This window comes from Elephantulus edwardii, unplaced genomic scaffold (assembly GCF_000299155.1).
Source record: "Elephantulus edwardii isolate Elephantulus edwardi_28Jun2011 unplaced genomic scaffold, EleEdw1.0 scaffold00076, whole genome shotgun sequence".
Taxonomy (NCBI): Eukaryota; Metazoa; Chordata; class Mammalia; order Macroscelidea; family Macroscelididae; genus Elephantulus; species Elephantulus edwardii.
This window is the reverse complement of record NW_006399826.1, coordinates 1,895,427-1,917,845: the sequence shown is the minus strand read 5'-3', so window position 1 is coordinate 1,917,845 and position 22,419 is coordinate 1,895,427. Positions and strand designations below refer to the sequence as shown.

Below are 22,419 nucleotides of genomic sequence, written 5' to 3'. Positions count from 1 at the left end.
ATTTAACATAATTGATGAATACCTCCTTTAAATTAATTTTCTTTGAATGCTTGTCCTTTCCTTTTTATCTTGTGCTTTGTCTTTTAAAAACATTTTTGTGCCTATTCACTTCTAGTGCTCCATACCATCTCGTTTTGCTCTTCTGTACTGTGTTTGCCTTTGATACTTCTCTTAATTTCTCACTATCTCTATACCGTTGGAATGGGTTGTTTGGGTTTTTTCCCCCCTCAGTCTTGGGTATTTTCCTTCTTGTATTTATACTCACTCCCTTGATGGTTATATCATCCATAAAATTATTGATCTTACCATCATGCTTCTACCTTTGACTCTAGAATTCCATATCCAACTGCTTATTTGACCTGCCCAACTTGGATTAAAAATATTGAAATGGATGAGGGAGAGAACTGCATAAAGGGATATATGATTAGGTATTATTGTCATGACAGGAATCCAATAAAGGCTACATAATGGAGTGGACTTGGGGGGAGGGATTGTATAACAATGAGAGAATTTTTTCTTTTACTTTTCAAAGAGTGAACTGGGTGGGAGGTTGGGCAGGGAGAAAAGTGCAACAATGAATGAATGGAAATCCAAAGTCCTTGTAAACTTTCAATTACAACTTAAAAAAAAAAACCCAACATTTTTATCATTGCTGTCAGATTGGAACTGACTCATAACTGACTCTCCATTGGGTTTCCAAAACTATAAATCACCAGGGAGGAAGAGATCAGCCATCTTTTGCCCTGGGAGAAGCTGGTGGATGTGAACTCCCGTAGAGGCGTGGCTTTCTGTTAGCAGTGCAGCTCTCTATGAACTACACCACCAGAGCGCCCTTAAACTTTAAGTTTCCACAATGGAATTTCTACTCTCTACAAAAATAGTAATTAGATAAATGAGCTCACAACCTACAATCCTTTCTTTTCCAATTAATGGGGAAAAAAGCATGCCCCTAAATGTTCAGACCAAAACCATTTCTATCTTTAACACTTAATTACTATATGAATTTTCTGCTAGGTCTACCATCTACATTCTGCATATATCTACAGTCTTGAACTTAACCTTGACGTCTGATCCTACTACACTTGTCCACAGGACCAACATTATTTTACCCAGTTTATTGAAGCAGCTGCATAACCAGTCTCCCTGTTTCCCATTTCTCTGCAAATATATCCTACAATATATTCTGAGCCAGAGTGATCCTTTGAAACTGGAGTCAGATCATGTCACTTTTTGCTCAAAACCTTTCGGTGGTTGCTTATTCCCTCCGGGTGAAATTTAAAGCTCTTTAAATAACCTAACTCAGTGACCTCACTGCCGCTTCTCAAACATGTCAAATACACAGCGACTTCAGGTGTTCATGATTGCTCTTACCTTTCCCTTAAATTCTCGTATTTACTTATTTTGCCCCAGTGCCTCCTTCCAGAGTTTGCCCAAATGTCATTTCTCCAGTGAAGACTTAAATGATCACCAAGTTTAAGTTGCAAATCTCTCCCTCTCCACTATTTCCCTCCACTTTCTGTGTAATTTACTTTAGTAATTTTTTTTCTTTTTCTTTCTTCTTCTTCTGCTACAATATAAATTCTGCAATGGGAAATAATTTTCCTCTTGTTCTCCTGCTGTTTCTATAGAATAGCCCCTGGTACAGATTATATTTAGAGGTTTGTTAATATATTCATAACTTTTGCATTTATCACTTGCCTGCCTACTCATGATGCCGTGTTGTGATCGTTACACTCATCACAACCCAAAGAACTTTCTTTGTTTGGCAATACCTCTCACTTTATTCTGTTACATTGATTACATTAAAGATTTGGGGTTGTTGTTACTGATAAACAGCCAATTTTCTTGAACAGAAGTGAAATGTTTTCTTATAGAAAGGAACAAGTATTTATGCTTCATCTTCGAAATATTATTGGCAAGATGCTTTTTAAATAAAAAGTATTAAGATGCTTTGTTTAATAAATACCTTGAAGTACTTTAGTGCTGATTTTAGATGCCATCTCTGTTCTAATAATTGTTGGCTTCTTATAAATCATTTGAGCTCTAGAGTATCAGTAAATTTTGAACATTCAAATTCCACATAAAACTTCAATATTTTTTAGAGTTCTAAAATGTTTTCCTTTCACAGTAAATTCAAGGATATTTGAAATTTTACTGATGTCTATAATTATGTACTATTGTTTAATCAGATGTAAAGACTACTCCATAATTTAAAAAGTCATACAAAGTTCAGAGTGGCCTCTTGTAACTTAAGAGTGGAATGCACATTTTAATGCAATAAAATGATCACATCTCTTGAGAGGTATTGTATAATCCTTAAGAGTAAAGAAATCACTTAAAGAAATTAATCTTATTAATATTTTATCATTACAATTCTGTAGTGAAAAAAGTAATTTCAAATTTACTTTTTAATGGATTGTTTATCAATATACACAGTTAAAATTTTTAATCTTTCTTTGTAAAAGTCCCAAAACAAATTTTAATTTATTATTTTTGTTAATATACTATATACTTGAAATCCACTCATCATGTGAAATCACTTGTGTTTTTTTAGAGATTGATAATTCCTAAATCAAATTCTTAACAATTTTGTATTGACTCTCTATATAGTTTAAGTATGCAAATTTCACTAACTCTATATCATTTACATAGGGAACTCTGGTGTTAATTGATCAGTGTCTTTTATCCTGATGTCTTATCAAATCACCACTCTACCTTGCCTGGTCCTCCGCCCCATCCATCCATCCATCCATCCATCCATCCATCCATCCATCATCCATCCACTAATCTTTGCTGCCCTAGTATTTTCCAATGCTTTTTCTTTCCCATCTCTCCTCCTTTCTCCTTTTTCTTCTTGCTTCCCCACTTAACGAGTTCTACATGCCCTGCTCCAGGTTGCTAGTCTCAATACTCGTATTGTCCATTTGTCCATTCTTCCTCATAAGAACTTTCAAGGTAGACAAAATGACTAGTTTTCTGATGTTGTTGATTTTGTAGGTGCTGTTGAGTCAAATATGACTCGTAGCAACCCTGTGAACATCGGATTTAAGCCTTGCCCTGTCCTGTGTCATCTTCATCTTCTCTCGAGCCCATAGTTAGAGTCACTGTGCCAGTCCACCTAATTTCCTCTTTTACCGTGATGTTCCACCTTTCCAAACATGATGCTCTGGTCCCTTTCCCAAGAACTGGTCCCTTCTGTCTTTTATTGACTATGCAAAGGCATTAGACTCTGTGGATCACACCAAATTATGTCTAACATTGAGAAGAATGGGAACCCCAGAACCTGTAATCGTGCTTATGTGAAATCTATACCCACACTAAGAACAAGGGAGCACTTTATGTTTTAAAATTGGGAATGGTGTGCATCAGAGGTGTGTCCTTTCTTGATACCTATTCAGTCTGTATGTTAAGCACATAAATCATGAAGCTAGACTCTATGAAGAAGAATGTGACATCAGGAACTGAGGAAGACTCATCAACAACCTGCATTATGCAGATGACAGAAGCAAACCTTGCTTGCTGAAAGTGAGGGGGACTTAAAGCACCTCTTTCAGAAGATCAATGACTATAGCCTTCAATATGTATTACAACTTAACATCAAGAAGACAAAGGTCCTTACTACTGGGCCAGTGAGCAACATCATGATAGATGAAGAAAGGACTGGTATTGTTAATGATTTTTGTCTTGCTTCGATCCACAATCAAGACCCTTCGTGCCAGTAGTCAGGAGATGAGAAAATATATTGTTTTGGGCAAATCCACTGTCAAGGATTTCTCCATAGTTCTGAAGAGCTGTGACGGCAGTTTGAAGGCTAAGGTGTGCCTGATTCAGTCCATGGTCTTTTAAGTTACTTGGTATGCCTATGAAAGCTGCACAAAGAAGAAAAATTGATACCTTTGAGTTGTAATATTAGAGAAAACACTGAACACCCCATGGACTGTCAAAAGAATGAACAGGTATTACTTGGAAAAGGTGTAACTGGAGAGCTTCTTGGAAAGGATGACAAAAGTTGGTCTCTCATACTTTGGACATGTTGCTAGGAGAATCTATTGCTTGGAAAAAGAGGGTCAGCAAAGGAGAAAAAGACCCCATCAAGTTGGATTGACATGGTGACTGTAGCAATAGGCTCAAGAGCATCAGGATGGTGAGGTTGGCACAGGATAGGGCGGGATTCAGATCTGTTGCTCATAGGGTCAGTATGAGCTGTATTTGACTCCATGGTGCCTAATAACAGCAATACCACACCTAAAGTTTATGAGACCGAGCTTCAGCATCCTTGCTCTAAAGAGTACCCAAGTTGTTCTTTCTTTAAAATACATTTGCTTGTTCTTTTTCCAGTCCATGGGATATTCAGTACTCTTCTCCCACACCACAACTCAAAGGCATTGATTCTTCTTCTGTAATTCTTATTTATTGTCCAACTTTGAGAAGCACAAGAAGTAATTAAAGATTAAGGTTTGATTCAGTTCCACTTTACTATATATGACAAGTGAGACTAGAAGCAATTCAGTAACTGTACTTGTAAGTACAAGGAAACGGGATGAAATATACTTTGTTAAACATGCAGTGCTTTTATTTCTACGATTTTATTTCAGTTGTGCAAAATTTTTATTTTAGTAATTCTGTTTTATGGTATTTTAAACATACTGTAAGAGGTCTGGTGGCATAATATGCAATGTGTCTGAGTCCTAACTAAAAATTTAAACCCATCATCAACTCCAAAGGAGATGTTTATGGTAATTCCCTCCCTTTTTGATTCACAGCCTTGAAAAACTGATGGAGGGCCCCTATGAATGAAAATCAACTCAATTAGTTTGGTTTTGGTTAAATGTGTTTTCGGGGATGGTGCCAAAAATGGGAAAATACAATAAAATAGTTAATGAGTGATGTTTAAGACACTGGGTGACAGTATAGTAAAGACTGGAAGTCCACTTATTATCGTATTTTATGAATGTAAAACATTTGTTCACTTCTTAACCCATCAGGAAGGGAGTCATTGCCCTTAGGATGTTGGCTCCTGCTAACATGAAGATTTCTGTTCCTTTTGCTTCTGGTTTAGTTGTTGTGCAGCCTGATCTTCACTCAGCTTTATGAGTGGCTCTGGGATCAAGAATTTAAATTGAATTAAAAGTAAATGATAAACATAACTACTGTCAGTGACTCTTCCATGTGAGGAATATCCAAATAGCCAATGACTTGCTATAGAAATGTTTTTACTATTGTTTATTCCAGTGAATCAGAATCGACCCATAGCTAACACTCCAAAGGCACTAAATCTCACAGGAAGAGATTGCCCACCCTTCTCTAGGAGGGCAGTTAGTAGACTTGAACTGCATGCCTTTGGGATTGCAGCACAGCCTCTTAATAGTGGGCTACCATGGCTTTTTATGAATTTACTACACACATAAAAAAATTAAATTACTTTTCCCTCCACCTCTCAGAATAAGGAGCTCAGTGGCACCATCTCTAGGAAACTGCAACTAACTCAAAGACCACTCTGGTCACATTGAATCCACCATAAAAAAGATGGAAAATAACTTCCTGTGTGATTTGTAGCTACAGAAAACTCACTGGAGGATAAGCTATGAATTAGTTCTGACACTATGACAATGAATTTGAATTCTGATAAGAGTCAAGTAGCCAGTACTTATAGAAATGACAACTTGAGTTAATGATGAATAGCATTTTGCATGACAAATTTAAATATGTCTGAGGATGGGCAATATCCTCCCGTGCGATTAACTGCCTCTGAAAACCTTCTGGAGGATCAGCTATGGGCCAGTTTCCACTTGATGATATACAACAACAAAATTAGCTTTTTTTTCCCTTTTTGCAATTTGCATCTACTATGGCTTTGCAGTTAGAGCTTTAAAGTTATCAAACTGCAAATGACTTTGCTCTGTGACAACTTAATATTGACATACTTTCCACTGCCAACCTAATTAATAATTTAATTTTGGGAGAGAAAAAATGTGATGAATATTTGAGTGAAATTGAAATTATTAGTAATATTTTTTAAAAAATTCAAATGATCTCCCTGTTGATATCTTCTGCATACAAATCAGATTAAACCCATCTCTTAAAAATTTTGATGAGTTCAAATGGTGAATGGGGTTATTACTGCAGCACATCATACATTTATGCTCATGCTTTTTATTTTTAGCTAATTTCTAATATCCTAGCAGAGCTGTTTTCCTAGACTTCTTTAGGAAAGGTTTTGACACATTTGTCTTTTTGCCCTAAGGTTGAGTTTGTGTACTTAAATGCTCTGTGAAACAAAGAACAAAACAAATAAAATGTGTTCTTGTCTACTTGATCCCAACTCAACTTTGCATTTATCACACAAGGTAGAACTGTCAAGGTTGAAATGCTTACAGAAGCTGATTGCCATGGCATTCTCTCGAAGAGTATCTAGTGAGTTCAAACGTTGGACCTTTAATTAGCAGCTGTGTACTTTATTCACCATGTCACTACGGATCCATCCAGTGCTAAGTTAAACACTTCTCGAAACTATTTAACCAGTAGCTTTTATTATCTCTCTTTTTCTTGACTTCTACAGTCCTTTTGCTTTATATTATCTCCTCAGTTGAATAACTCTATTACTTACTAATGTTCAAAGCTTTAGCATTCTGTTTTTCATTTAAATGAATTTTTTTCTTCGTTTTCTTGTTTTTCTTAACTTCACTTACTCTTGTCTTTATTTCACTTTTTTACCCCCAATAATTTCAAACTGATGTGTCAAACATGATAATGGTCACCCAAGGTGAGCAGTGTTTGGTGGAACTCCCCGATTAAAACAAGCTTGGAAGCAGGAGTGGCATCCACTTCAAAATAGCTTGCCTCTGGAAACTATGAATGTGGAGAAACAATGAAAGTTTTACAAGAATGCAGGTCTTTCGTTCATAGGGTCGCTTTGAGTCGTCTGCAACTTGATGACAGCTAGCAACAACAACAATTTCAAACTCAGGATATTGCTACCTAGCTCAAACCAACTCATACTTGATACTCCGTTGTGTTTCTGAGTTGTGGTGTTTGAGAAAAGTATTGAAAATGCCATGGGCTGCCAGGAGAACAAATAGGTCTGTCTTGGGGAGAGTGAAACCAAGTTTCTCCTTGGAGGCTAGGATTTTGAAGCTCTGTCTCACATACTTTGGACATGTGACTGTGAGGGACTCTTCCTTGGAGAAGGACATCATTCTTGGAAGGTTGGGGGGATAGTTCAGGAGAAGAAAATTCCAGAAGAGATGGATTGACACAATGACTAGGACAATCAGATTAGGTATGTTGGAGTCAGTGAGACTGGCTCAGGATAAGGCAGAGCTGTTGTACACAGGGTCACTATGAGTCACAGGCAATGAGATGGCACATAACAACAGAAACAACAACAGGGTGAGAAGAGATTGTCTATCTTTCTTCCTCAGAGCTGCTGTTGGATTTGACCCACCAGAGAGGTGTAGCATTTATGCCCACAGCAGAACTCTCTGTGGAGAATGCTACCAGAGTTTCTTTTTGTCTTTTATTCTACATGTTGCTCTTTTGGTTTTTGGTTTGTTTACTAAGATCGATAAACAAAAAAAAGAAACTATTAGTGCTTTCCCCATGACCACCTTCCTGCCACTAGGTCAGCAAGATTAGAAAGTTGGTAGTAATATTTCATTGCCCTTTTCTTATGCATTATATGCTCTGGTGGCCTACTGGCTAGAGAGTTGTACTCCTAACCCAAAGGCAGGCAGTTTGAATCCACCAACTTCTTGGGAGAAAGATAAGCGATCTCCTCTCTTTTCATTTATAGCCTTCCAAAATCCGACGGAGGATCAGCTATGAGTTGATTCTAACTTGAAGGCAATAAATTAGCTTGGTGTTCTATTTTTTTTAATGAGGAGCATTAAGATAATGTATTAATGTCATAGTTATGAGTTAACATCTTTAAATATCTTTTATTGCTTACGACCTATGCTAAATCCATTTCTAGATCCCTAGATCTTCACTATTTTCTCTCTGACACATTTATATTTTATATCTACTAAGTGACTGCACCAGGACAATAAAAGAGAATTTTTGTTCTTTTATCACTTTCTCTACAAAACTAGAAAACTTAGGATATGTTGACATCAGAGAATCCTCTGGAAGCTCTGTTTTGGGGAGAAGAAAATAAATTACTCAATATCTAAGAAACACTTGTGATTTGAGTTAAATTTCACAGCAGGGTAGGGGTGAGGAGAGGCTTCATTTAAATATCACCTTGATTCGGAGGATATAAAGATATGATCACCTCATTTCTACCCAAATTTCCTTTGCAGTAGTTGTCAAAACAGAAACAAAAAATAGACTTTCTTGTCTAGCCCTCCTCCTTTGGCACCAATTGTACTTTCTCCAAGACTGTTTGCTCTACTGCATTGTTAGGCAGACACGATCAGTTCTTTCTAAAAGAATAAATTAGTAAATTCAATGAGTAAGTATTGAGTTGTTACTAGTTATTTCATGCAAGCACTTGACATAAATAGGTGAACACGTTTACTAGCCAAACCTTTTCCTTGTACTCCTAGAATTTATATTTTAATAGTCAGAAATACTGTGGAGAGATCCTGATCAATTGCTGCATTCTTAAAAAAATGTACATTTTTCTACAAATAATATGCAATATATATATATTTTCATGTACGTATGTTATTCACATGGATGTGTAACTATTACTCGGGGGAAGTATAATGGTAACTTTTATAGTATTTTAGTAAGATAAATGCAATGGAAAAATAGGAGGAATTTACGACTAGAAATTTAAATAGGTTAACTTAACTGATCTCCCTAACTATATAAATATTAATCTCCCTAGCTATATAAAGATTAATCTCCCTAACTATATAAAGAGTCATCACTGAAAATTCATTTAAAATGGAACATTTCCCCTTTTTAAATTGAAAGTAGCAAGATTAATTAAGTAAACATTTATTGATGCCCTCTCTGTACAAAATATTAATTTACTAAGTTACTGCATGTACTCTAAGTTTACTCTGTTATACGTAGGGTTTTTAAAGTCCTTTTTTTTCAAAGTGGATGGCCAATCATTCTTCCTTGTCTGTCTTAATTCGGATGCTCAGGTTTTAGAAACTGAAGTGTTTGGTGTAGATGGTCTAAGACTGTAGTCTTCAATATGAATTAAAGTTCAACATCAAGAGAAGAAAGATTCTCAGCACTGTGCCATTTGGCAGCACTATTATAGATGCAGAAGAGATTGAGGTTATTAACAATTTCCTTTTCTCAGCTCTACAATCAACACTTAAGCACCAGCAGTAAAAAATCAAAAGGCAAATTGCTCTGGGGAAAGCTGCTGCCAGGGACCTCTCAAGAGTATTGAAGAGCAATAATATCAGTCTGGGAGCTAGGATATATCTAGTCAGGTCTCAGTTACTTGCTATGCATCAGAGAGCTGGGCAATGATTAAGGATGACAGAAGAAAATGTCATGCCTTTGAGTTGTGGTGCTGGAGGAGAGTTTTGAACATACCATGGACTGCCCAGAGAACAAACAATTCTATCTTGGAGAGGGTGAAACCAAGCTGCCCCTTGGAGTAAAAGACTTTGAAGTTTCGTCTAACATACTTTTGGCATGTTTCCAAGAGGAACCAGTCCTTGGAGACGGACATCATGCTTGGAAGGGTGGAGAGACAGTGAAGGAGGGGAAGACCCTAGATGAGATGATTGACACAGTAACTGAGGTAATGAGGATAGGTGTGTTAAAGGCAATGAGACTGGCTTATGACAGGGCAGGGTTCGGAGCTGTTGTACACTGGATTTTTGTGAGTTGCAGGCAACTTGATAATAACAACAACAGTTGCAGCTACTGAGGTGAGTACGGTTTGCTTGCATCTATCATTTTACTATTTGTTTACATTTATCCCCTTTTCATATTTGTTAACTCTCCTCTTTTGTTTTTACTTGAAGTAAGCAAATTTTTGTTTTCTATATCTACTGTTCTACTTGGGTTTGTTTTTTGGGTGTTTTTTTCTCCCATTTATTTCTTCTAGAATTCTTCTTAGCTTTGTTAGTCTTTGTGGTGTATATTCTTATAATACTAGCATCTATGTTGGCACTGTTAAAATACCAAAGAAATCATGAAATCTAGGAACAATTTCATTCTACTTACCTCTTATTGTGCCATTGTCTTTTAACTCAGCATATTTTGAATCTTATAAAAATTATTATTTTTGTGTATAATTATCATAATTACATAATCATGAATAATCATTGTGTATACCAAAGAATTTGTTTCAACATTTTTAATGGCAACATTTTCTTTCTTTTAATTGAGATATCTTAAGTACATCTTCACTTTTAAACATTATCTTTGTTGATAGAGAATTCTATGTTGGCATTGATTTTATTATTTTAAAGTATTTTTGCAGTATCTTCTAATTTCCATATTTCATGCCTTCTGAAGTATCAGATAATAAGCTGATTATTGCTTCTTTTAGTGTGTTTCTTCATTTTTTATTGCTTCTAAATTTTTCCTTTCTATTAGAACTAGTCTGTTCTCCTTTATAGTTATATTTTATGGTTTTAAAATATATTTAGAATCTTGGCATTCTTTTTATAATTTCAAAAATTATTGGACCCTAATGTCTCAAATACTCATTTACTTACCATTTTTTTCTCCATTTCTGTATCCTGTGGGTTGCCAATAGAAAAAACAAATTTGTCTTGAATGAATTGCAACCGCTCTGCTCTTTAGAGACAAGGATGGTAAAGTTTTAGCTCACCTATTTGGACAGGTTGTCAGGAGGGGATAGTATATGGAAAAAGACAACATGCTGAGAAAGGTCAAGTGTAGAGAAAGAGAAGACGACCCTCACCAGGATGGGCTGACATCCATAACTGTAGCAATGAGCTCAAGCCTATCATAGTTTGTGAGGATGTTGCAAGATCAGACAAGGCTGTAATCTGTTGGTTACAGGGTCACCATGAGTTGTAATCAACTCACTGGCACCTAACAACAGCAAGGTGGTGTATAGGAGAGCCATCTCATATTGGTTCAGATGAACTGAATGTCTTATTTTCAGAAATTATACAAGCCACCAAAATATAACCACTATTAAAAATTAAGCTATAGAAGTATAGTTAATTATGTTAAAAGGAAAAATAATGAGTAAAAGGTTACCACTTCTTAATTATTTTACATGTATTTTAGATTATGTGTCATATCTATATCCCAAAAACACTGTGTAAATGTTGTGCTTCTATACATCTTAATTGCATGTTCAATGCCATCATGTTACCAGCATAAAATTTGCCCATGGTAAGAGTATTTATACCACAAAATTCAATGAACACAATAAGAACTTAATTTATTTTCTTGATTGACCAGATTTTTAAAAATGAAAGAGAAAAACTTTGTAGTGTAGCTTCAAAGGTATACTATCTGTAGCTGTTACATTGTGAAAAGAAAATATTTAAATGTTTGGAAATAATTATCAGATTCATCAAAGAAATTGTCTAATTACTGATGAGCAAATACATTTCTAATTATTGTCTGTGAAGGTATGCTTTCATCTTACTTGTAAAATAAATAAAAGCATCAATCAACATCCCATGAAGTTTTCTTAAAACTAAACAATAACTTAATTAGTGAAGAACCTTTGAGTTAAGAGCCCAACAGATTACTCCACCAAAACTCTCTTGTAAAGAATGTCTGTGTTGAGTATTAAGCTTTAAAAGAACTATTTAAAAAGAGATCAAATTGATTACAATTCAAAATATTAGATTGGAAACTTGGGAGGCATAGAGTTTATGTTAATTTGGGAGGAACAATTTAAGAATGGAAGACTGTTTTCTTAACTTAAATAAGTCCACCAATAAATGGCACAAGTAAAAAGCGTTGAATTAAGTGTATGTTCTGCTCTATGCATAGGGATCTCTAGTAGTAAGAAGTTCAGCTGCATTTCCAAAGGCACAAGGTTCAAATAAACCAGCTGCTCCATGGGAGAAGGATAAGCAGTCTCCTTTCATGTGATTACTATCTCTGAAAACCTGTTAGAGGGTCACCTATGGGTCAGTTCTGACTTTGTGACTCACAACAAACAATACATCCTCAGCAATAATGGCAAAATTTGTTCCATTTTAAAAATAAAGGAAATTATGCCTAGAGAATGAATTAGCTGTGTAGAAATTATAACAAATGATATTGTTACTGTATTCTTTATTATTATGTGCAAATCTTGGGTCACATATCCTTTATGTCTGAGAAATTTATGCTCTTTGACAATTTCTTTCTTCTTCTTTTGAGAAGTGACTGCTGAAAATTTACTCACGCAACACTGATGTCATTTTCCTGTTTTCTCTGTTTTTGAGATTTTTATTTTTCCATTCACCCTGGAGGTCTCTACTGTTTGTATTCCAATTTAGTGATCTCTCTACTCTTTTGCCTAACTATATCAGCTGTAAAACCTATTTATTAAATGTCTAATTTTAAATTATTTTCATTTAAAGTTTAAAAAAACCCAACTTTGCATATAGAAAAGTGAAGATGACTTGAGGCTTTAAGGAAGATCAAAGATCATTATCAATTCCAACTCAACATCCAGGAAAAAATATCTTTACCACTTGTCTGGGAGGCAACATCCTGATGGAGAAAATATTGACGCTGTCAACAACTTCATTTAACTTGGATCCACAATCTGCATTTAATGACAGCAGCAGTCAAGAAATCAAAAGACTTGTTACATGGGAAAATCTGTTGTGAAGGAACTCTCCAAAATGCAAAACAGCAAAGTTGTCAGTCTATAAACAAAGATGGGGCTGATCCAAGCCATAGAATTTTCAGTTGCGTCTTATGCATCTGAAAGTTGAAAAATGAATTAGGAAGACCAAAGAAGAATTGATGCCTTTGAATTGTCATGTTGGTGATGAGTATTGAACATTCCATGGATTGCCAAAAGAACAAGCAAATCTGTCTGGAAGAAAGTGCCACCATGGTATTCCTTAAAGGCAAGGGTAGTGAAACTTTGTCTCATATGCTTTGGTTATGTTGTGAGGAGTGACTAGTCCTGGAAAAAAAGACATTACACTAGGAAAGGTAGAGAGTCAGTGAAAGAGAGAATGACCAAGGAGATGGATTGATGTAGTGTCTATAAAAAGGAACTTGAACATGGCAGAGATCCCAAGGATGGCACAGGATAGGGAAAATACTGATCTCTACTTCTTTAGTTACTTTCAGTTGTAATCAAGTGGGTTGTTATCTAACAATAATCTTAAATTCTAGAATTTCCATTGATTCTTTTAATGTACCTCTAGGCTCCTAACACAGAGTCTGGAACTTTACGGATTCACATAAGACAGGATCTGAGGCTGACCTAGAATCTTCTTAATCAGCTAACACCCATTCTCCCAGAAGTCCATTGGCTTCCTTAACATCAAGCTTACAGGACAGGACAGTTAATAGATAATAAAAATATTATGGACAATATGAAAAAATACTTTTTTAATACACAAGAGCTACAGCTTAAAGGTATGAATATTTTTTTCTGTCATCTTTATTCATTGTCCAGCTCTCAAATGCATATTAAGTGACTGAAAAGACCAAGGCCTGAAAGAGGTGCACCTTATTCTTCAAACTAACATCATTGCTCCTCAGTAATTTGGAGTAAACCCTGATAGTAGATTTTCCCAATGCAATGTATCTCCTGATCTCCTTACTGGTAGTACCAAGGATGTTGATTGTAGATACAAGTAAGATGAAGTTGTTGACAGTTTCAATCTTTTCTCCATCTATGATGAAGCTTCCTGTCAGTGCAGTGGTGAAATAGACATGTAAAATTTGTTGGAAGAGAGTACTAAATATTCCATGTTGTTGTTATGTGCCATCAAGTCACCTGTAACTCGTAGAGATCCTATGTACAACAGCCGTAAACCTTGCTCTATTCTGTGCCAATTTTATTGTCTCTGACACACCTACCCTCATTACCCCAGTCACGGAATCAATCCATCTTATTGTGAGTCTTCCTCTATTGCACTGTCCTTCCACCCTCCCAAGCATGAATCTCTCTCCAAGGACTGGTGTCTCCTTGCAACATGTCCAAAGTATGTCAGATGAAGCTTCAAAATCCTTTCCTCCAAGGAGCAGCCTGGTCTCACCCTCTCTAGGACAAATGTGTTTGTTCTCCTACCAGTTCATGGTATATTCAATACTCTTCTCCAGCATCACAGCTCAAAGGCATCAACTCTTCTATCACCCCTAGTCATTGTCCAGCTTTCTGATACACAGAAAGGAAGTGTAAAGTGTATGGCCTGGGTCAAGTGCACCTTAGTCTCTAGACTCACATAGTTGCTTTTCAGTACTTTGGAGAGGTCTCTGATAGCCGACTTTCTCAGTGCAATTTGTTATTTACTTTCCTGGCTGCTGGTCCTAAGAGTATTGATTGTGGAGCTAAGCAAACTAAAGCTGTTAACAATCTCAATTTCTCCACCATCTATCATGATGCTACCATTTAGCCGAGTGGTGAGAATCTTTGTTTTCTTGATGTTGAGCTTCAATTTATATTGAAAGCAGCGGCCCTTGACCTTCTACAGCAAGTGTTTCAGGTCCTTCCCAATGTCAGCAAGCAAGTTGTGTCAACTGCATAACATAGATTGTTGATGAGTCTTCCTCCAATCCTGATGCCACATTTCTCCTCATAGAGCCCAGCCTCCTGGATAATCTGTTCTGCATATAGATTGAAAAGGTGTGGAGACAGAATATATCCCCAGTGTACACCCTTCCCAGTTTTGAACCATGTGATGTTTCCTTGCTCTACTCTGACGACTGTCTACCAGTTCAAGGATAGGTTTCACATAAGCACAATCAAGCGTTCTGGGTTTTGCATTCTTTTTTTTCTGAATCAGCCATCATTTATTGTGATCCACATGGTCAAATGTCTTTACACAGTCAATGTAACATACATAGACAATCCTCTGGTACTGCCTGCCTTCAGCAAGATCCATCTAACATTAGCTAGAATATCCCTAGTACCATGATCTCTTCTAAACACAGTCGACACTTCAGACACTTTATTGATGTGCTGTTCTAGTAGTTTTGGGATAATCTTCAGCAGAAATCTTGCTTGCATGTGATATTAATGATACTGTTTGATAATTTCCACTCTCTGTTAGGTCACCTTTCTTTGGAATGGGAACAAATATAGATCTCTTCCAGTCAGTTAACCTCCAGATTTCTTGACACAACTTGGCAGTTGTCCTCCAGATTTCTTGGCACACTTGTTGAGCACATCCAGGACAGCATCTGTTTGTTGAAATATGTCAATTAATATGCTGTCAATGGTCAGGGCCTTGTTTTTTACCAATTCTTTCAGACCAGCTTGAACTTCTTCCTTCAGCACCACAGGTTCTTGCTCAAACATTGTTTCATGAAATTCTTCTGTGTCAGCCAATTCCTTTTGGTACAAAGACTCTGTATACTCTTTCCATCCTCTTTTAATGCTTCCTGGATCATTTCTGCTCAAAGCATTCTTAAGTATTGCAAATCAAGGCTTGAAATTTGTTCTTAAGTTCCTTGAGCTTAAGAAATGTTGAGCGAATTCAGCCCCTTTGATTTTATGACTCTAGGTCTTTGCACATTTCATTATAATACCTTGCTTTGTCTTCCTGCTCTGCCCTTTGAAATCTTCTGTTCAGCTCCTTAATGTCTTGATTTCTTCCTTTTGCTTTGGCTTTTCAGTGCTGTAGTGCAATAACAAAGAGATATGTTTTGGAAAAAGTACAGCCAGAGTGCTTCTCCTAGGTAAAGATGGCCAAACTTTGTCTCAAATACTTTTAGCATATTGTTAGGAGAGGCTATTCCTTGGAAAGGGATATTATGCTTAAAAGGTTCGAGGGTCGGTGAAAGAGAGGAATACTCTCAATGACACAGTGACTATAACATTGGGCTAAATTATGTCAGAGATTGTAAGGATGGCACAGACTAGTACAGGCTTCCAATCTGTTTTTCATAGAGTTGCTATGAGTCGTGAGTCAATCAGTAGTACCTAACAGCAGCGTAGGTGCACTTCGACCAATCTCTCTGTAGCCTTCCCAGATTCCTTTGCAAAGAGCTCGCTCATTCATGCTTATGGCTCTTTTATAGTCCTCATCAACTTGCTTTGTACGTTATTTGTTTCAAAGTAAAACTTAGATCTCATTTCTATCCTTTGATCTAGCTTTAGTACGTACTCATATCCCACCTCCAATACATACACATGGCTATCTGTCCATGTTTTGTTTATTATTGTAATACATAGACAGACCCATGTGGCTCATAGATTATGTGTTGAGTAAATGTCTCCTTCCTACATTAGGTTGTGAATGCACAATCATCTACAATGATCGAAGTTTTAGCATCTGCCGAACTTAGGATAATGTCTCCTAAAGCATATGATGAGTAATTTTGTAATAAATGAGAATTCATTCCTTTATAAAATTAAAAGAGGTTATTTTGTTCATAATATTCAAAGAGGATCCTATTCAGAGCAGTGCATTCTTGTAGCATGTAGCCACTGCTCAACAAGTAATGCTCAAACCAGAATGAATGTGCAAGTGGACTGCATATTTAAAAAGTAAATTTATTCCTTGGTCACATATTGATTATATATGTTTTGTCAGATATTGTGCAATAAACACAGTTGTAAAAAATGAATAATATTCAGTCCAAGTCCTCAAGATCAAATGAATATCCAACATTGAAGTAAGACTTTTGCCAGGCACTCTTAGGAGACTACGTTTATTCTTTGAATTTTGAAGCAGTAAGACAAAGAAATATTGTTACTTTCCCATTTTTTAAAGTGAGAAAACTGAAGTGAAGATTGCTTAATCCTATGGGTTATTTATAATTCTTGAACAGAATCTAGGCTTTGTCCAAACTTTTCTGCAAAATAGGTCTTCTTAGAGCCAACGATTTTTGCCTCTCTCTTCAGCTTCTTTACCATGAATTCTGGAATCTCACCCTCTTTCTTCACACTCACAATCCTGGCTCTGAGGGGGAAAAATACAATTAAAAAAACCAACAAACCCTCCCCTGCTATTTACTTTCCATGTCGCTATTTTCCCTAAAACACTTGTTTTGTAATTTATGGATGCTATGGATTTCATTGTTTTTCTCAAAATTACGTGTCAACTTGAGTAAGCCTTGGTTACACAAACATAGTCCATCTTGTGATCTAATATAATAATCATCTATGTTGCAAATCCTAACTTATTTGATGCTAATGAAGCAGAATTAAGGGCAGTTATGTTAATGAGGCACAGTATAATTTACAGGATTACGAATTTTAAGCTTTTCAAAAAAGATTGGACAAATGAGTAAAGATAAAAAGGGCATCAGTAGCACTAAGAAAAGAGGGTTGCGAGTGGAGAACATCTAAATTCTAGACCCAGGGAAAGATAGATATCAAAATCTATGTAGATCTCCAAGGCACTTGGAACCCACAGATGTTGAAAGACATAAGAAACTTCTTTAAGAACTCACAGCTCAGCTACTGAATCGATTGCCATTGAATTGGAATCAAGTCATAGCTGATCCTCTATTAGGTTTCTGAGGCTGTAAATAAGTGGAAGGAAATTGTCAATCATTATTCTCTCAGCTGCTAGTGGATTTGAACCTCTAGAGAGGCTTGACTTTTGGGTTAATAGCCCAACTCCCTGTGATCTGCAACAGAGAGAAAAATACCTTTCATTAGTACTATTGTTTTTGCTGTTGTTTGATACTTTATGAACAACAGATCAGACAGAAGAAGAATTGATGCTTTGAGTTGTGGTGCTGAAGAAGAGTACTTAATATGCCATGCGCTGCCAAAAGAACAAACATATATGTCCTGGAAAGTATGTAGCCAGAGTGCTCCTTGGAAGCAAGAGTGGCAACGCTTTGTCTTTCAGACTTTGGACATGTATGTAGATGATGCTATTTCTTAGAAAGAGATATCATGCTTGGAAAGATGGAAAGTCACTGAAGGAGAAGAAAACCCTCAACCAGATGGCTCAACATTGTGGTTTCAGCAATGGGTTCTAGTTTCTCAGAGAAGGAGAGGATGGCACAGTATAGGATAAGCTTCCGGTTGGCTGCTCTAAGAGTCACTGTTAGCTATATTCGATTTGATAGCACCTAAGAAAACATAACACCATTCTCATGATCTTCAGCATGCTAAATCCCGTTGTTGAAGAATTCAAGTCATAGTCAATCCATCTTGTTGAATGTCTTCCTTTCTTTCATGGACCTCTACATTCCTCAGCTTAATGTCTTTTTCTAGGCACTGACACAGACAACATGAAAGTATATGAGACAAAGTTTCTCTATCCTTGCCTCTCAAAAGAACACTCCAAGGCAGATTTGCTTATACTTTTGGTAGTTCATAGGATATTCAATACTTTTTCCAACAACACAATTCACAGACATCACTTCTTTTCTAGAACTAGCACCCTGAACTCAGAATACTAACAACAAATCATCAGAGAGTAAAGGTCTACTGTTAAAGCTGTACTCTTGAGATATCTTTGTTAGAGCAATATTTGATAGCTAAATAAACTGGATATGCTAATTATTGTATGGAAAATTAAAGCACATAAAGATAATATATAGGAAGAAATTTAAAATTAAAATAGTAGTGATTCTTGGAATACATATAGTGTTAATTGGTGGTAGCTTCCTCTGTCCTCCCCAAATTCAAGGCTCTGTTCTAGCATGCTGAATATGACCGACTTAAACAACTTTTCTTATTAATGATGTTATCTTTTGGGAGGGCTGGGTAAGGAAGCCAGAAGATGTATATTATGATTGCATTTTATTACTCTAGATAGTCAGTCTAAAAGGACTAGCAGATGGTAAACATTACCTATTTGAAGTAGGAAATTATTTCCTTGACATATTTTCTTAGCTAAGAGATTCTTGAGAAATAAGTAATTTTAGTTGGTTGATTTTGAAAGTAAACCATATGTTATTTACATGTTTTGGCATTTATCCAGTTTCCCTGAAGATGAGAGTAAAAAAAATTTAAAAAAATACTCAGACTTTCACTAATTAGATAATAATGAACATAATGAACACAGGTGCTATCGCATTTTAAATTATGAGAATCCATTTTCAGAACAAGCTCTGGGAGGAAACATATTCTTGTGTGTATTTGTGACATGTAAGTATAGATATAGGTAGATACATAACTATATGGATATAGATATACTAAGACTCATATAAGATAGATTCAACTCTCAAATGCTATTTTTCACTATGATGGATGTCAAATACACAGATCACAATGAGTTGAAAACTACCATGCCCATATTGTGTGTTCTACTAAATTACATTATTCACAAAATTGAGATTCTCGTTAATATCTTACTGCTTTTCAAAATACATCTAGGGTCATTTGCCAGAAGTGACACGAGACATCACAGATCTTTTTGTTCAAAGGCTAATAGGACACTTGAATCCATCTTACCTACACATTTGCTCACTTCTGAGTGACAGAAACATCCATAAAGTTCTGTGCTGGGCTGTTCTTGAAAGAGGAGATGTAGATAATGTGGATTTTTATTTTTTTTTATTGCTTCAACCACAAAGGAGAGTAATTATAGCCTAATGTGGTGGGGAGGAGGTGGGGAGGGCAGTGTGGAGTAATAGCCGCTCTGACAGAAAGGGTTGAGAAATGGACGAGATAATGGGGAAATCAAGGCGTAAAAAGGACAGCTCAGAATCAATCGGTGGATGAAAACCTCATTCTCAGTGATTTGATAAATGAACCTTCTGCTGTTGAGGAGAGACTTCCACCCTGTGTCCTGTCCAGGACACAGCAAACGAAGGAAAACTGAGCATCCAACATACTACACTGATGAAATTGTTCAAACCTATTTGCCACTATTTCTCAAAAATCATATATGTGTTTGTTATTTTGCAAGAATTGTAACTGCTGGGCTTGAGAATAGCATGTAAATCTGCCATCCTCCAACACGTCCCGCTACCAGATCTCTAGGGCTTGCTGCACAGCCACTTCACATCCACTTATGGTTATTTTTCTAAATGATTAGAGCTTCTTGTGATTATCCTCTGGTTAATATATGTATGCAAAATGTGGCTGCAGGGATTGCTTTTGTTAGCATAGCCCCCTCCCCCACTCTGGAGCCTCAAGGCTCTAGACATTGATGCCAGAGGGGGGAAATATGGGTGTGGGTGTGGGTGTGTATGTGTGTGTGTGTGTGTGTGTGTACATGTGCATATATGCACCTTCATGTTGATAAAGTGATGATGATACGAAACAAAATTAAAAAGATAATGCATTCATTTAATAGTGTCATTTAAAAAACAACACAACTATCATTCCAGAAAATAATTTAATAGTAAGCCCAGTGTTTTAAATTTGAGAGTAGTGTCTTAAACACTTATATAGAACCTTTACAACTAGAAATCCAGTAGAACTGAAAAGAGCACTTTTCTTAAACAATTCTGTGGTCTTTCAGCCCTGTTCTTAACCAATGGCCTCCCTGTAGCAAAATGAATAGATAATCAACAACCCAGTCCCTCAGTAAACTTATTTGGGGGGATTAAAACCTAAAGGAAGAAGCCCATCGCCCTGGAGGAAGGAGTGCGTGTTTCCAGGAGTCTTTGAAGGCTCATCTCAGTAGTCCCACTGCTAGAATGTGCTCTGTTGTCATAGCAACCCCTTCTCCTGCTTCATACAGGAAAGATTAGCTCTTACTGTGCAGAGGAGAGAATTTAGGGGAAGTCAGACTAATCCCTGGGTGCACTTCGAGAGAAAGGTTGGACCTCGCCTGAGGGATGCTGTATCGGCAATGATAGAATTGGCCTGCCACAGACACTGGTATTTAAGTTGAAGAGCAGAATTCACAGTAAGTGTCAGTACCTCCCGAGTAAAATATTGATGAATGAGGTTGGTCTAAGTCTTACTGAAGACTGTCCCGTGCAGCAGTAGAATTGAAGGTGGAGATTCCATTGCGAATGTTAATTTTAAATAGTTCAGGTGGCATTTGAAGGCTGGACCCCATTAAGAAGTTGAGGGGGGAAAAAATCTTAGATACTCCTGCAACATCTATCTAAAGTGTTAGGAGCAGAGAGACAAAATTAGGTTAAGCTATCAAAAATGTCATCAGATATAATTGGAATTTTATTTACCTTAATTTTTATGCATGTACATTTGAAATTTCTTAAAGATGATATATATATATATATATTTACACATGAAAAAATATCTTTATGTGAACTTCCACACTGAAAATAATGAGATTTTATTTCAGGATTATAAATGCTCTTTTTTTTTCAGTACTGTGTGCATTTAAAAAAATCTTTTTCTAAAGCTTTCAAGTGGTATAGCTCTGTAAAGGTAATTGTACAAAGATACAAAAGCAATTTTGGGGAAAGTCATTTACTGTTCGGTTTGGTGCTCCTGCTTCAACTTGTTAGCATAAAGCAAGTGCAAAGTAGGACCCTTTCAGAATGTTCTGTTGCTTGCTCCAAATGGATTTTGTTTAGGAAGAGTGCTGTGATGAATACGGCTATACATAGTTATCTTCTTCCTTTGTATTTTCAAAGATACATTCATAATTGTCAAGGATAAAGAGTTGCATTTTATTTTTAAAAACTTTAAAACTGAGAGCCATTTGATGAACCTGGAATGCTTGATATTGGTATCTATTGTAGAAAATGACTAATCATTGAAAAACTTAGTAACTTCAAATAATATTTCATGCATACTCAATTTTTTTAAAAAAATGCCAGAAAAGATAGATTTTTACACATTGTATCATTAATATGTTCTCTCTGTGACTGCTTACGAATGGCTGGCTAGTACCCTGTCTGTGTGTGGTTTATTTAAAGCATGCGTGCTGAAAATTGTATCATGCTGTATTAATCATATTTTCAATTGTTTTGATCATGGCTACGTCTTTGTAGTGTGTATTTAGATATTCTGTTTCTCCTGTGAAAAATCATAGCTTACAAATGTGCTGAATACTATGACTACCATGACAGTCTAGGCTAAATATAGCCATTATAATAAAACTCATTTAATTGTCATTTGAAGCTTGCTGCTCTCAGCTATTACAATGGAAGAGATTTGGATGTCGCTGTGAAAACAGAGCACACCTTGTACCACCCTTTTGATCAAACTTACCGTAGAAGAACCCATTGGTCCTGAACTTTAAGGAACGACTATTTTGAAATGTTACATTTTTGTCTTCTTTTGCTAAGAAGCCCCATTCACAGAGAAGCATGATATTCTTACCTGTCTTAATAACATTCAACAGTAACTATGCAGAAACCTGGTGCACTGAATAAGATGGAGACAAAGCAGGAAGTTAAAGAGCCTTTCTCAGTAAATGATTACCAGTTAGTCCAGCAGTCTCCTGTGAATGATTTCTGTGTAGTTCAGGATAGGATTCTGGAAACTTTGAAAGA

General features: G+C 36.3%; 1 protein-coding gene across 5 annotated transcripts in view; it reads left to right on the top strand.

Annotated features, from left to right (window-relative positions):
• The window catches only part of NOL4 (nucleolar protein 4), a 396,517-nt gene that overhangs the window by 170,919 nt on the left and 203,179 nt on the right, over positions 1-22,419 (top strand). Inside the window, exon 1 of one of the 5 annotated variants that reach the window (XM_006889167.1) lies at positions 20,682-20,855. The exons of the other annotated variants lie outside the window; for them this stretch is intronic. The gene's annotated coding sequence lies outside the window, so the exon portion shown is untranslated. Of the gene's footprint in view, positions 1-20,681; positions 20,856-22,419 lie in introns of those variants that run through there. 5 annotated transcript variants of the gene reach the window in all.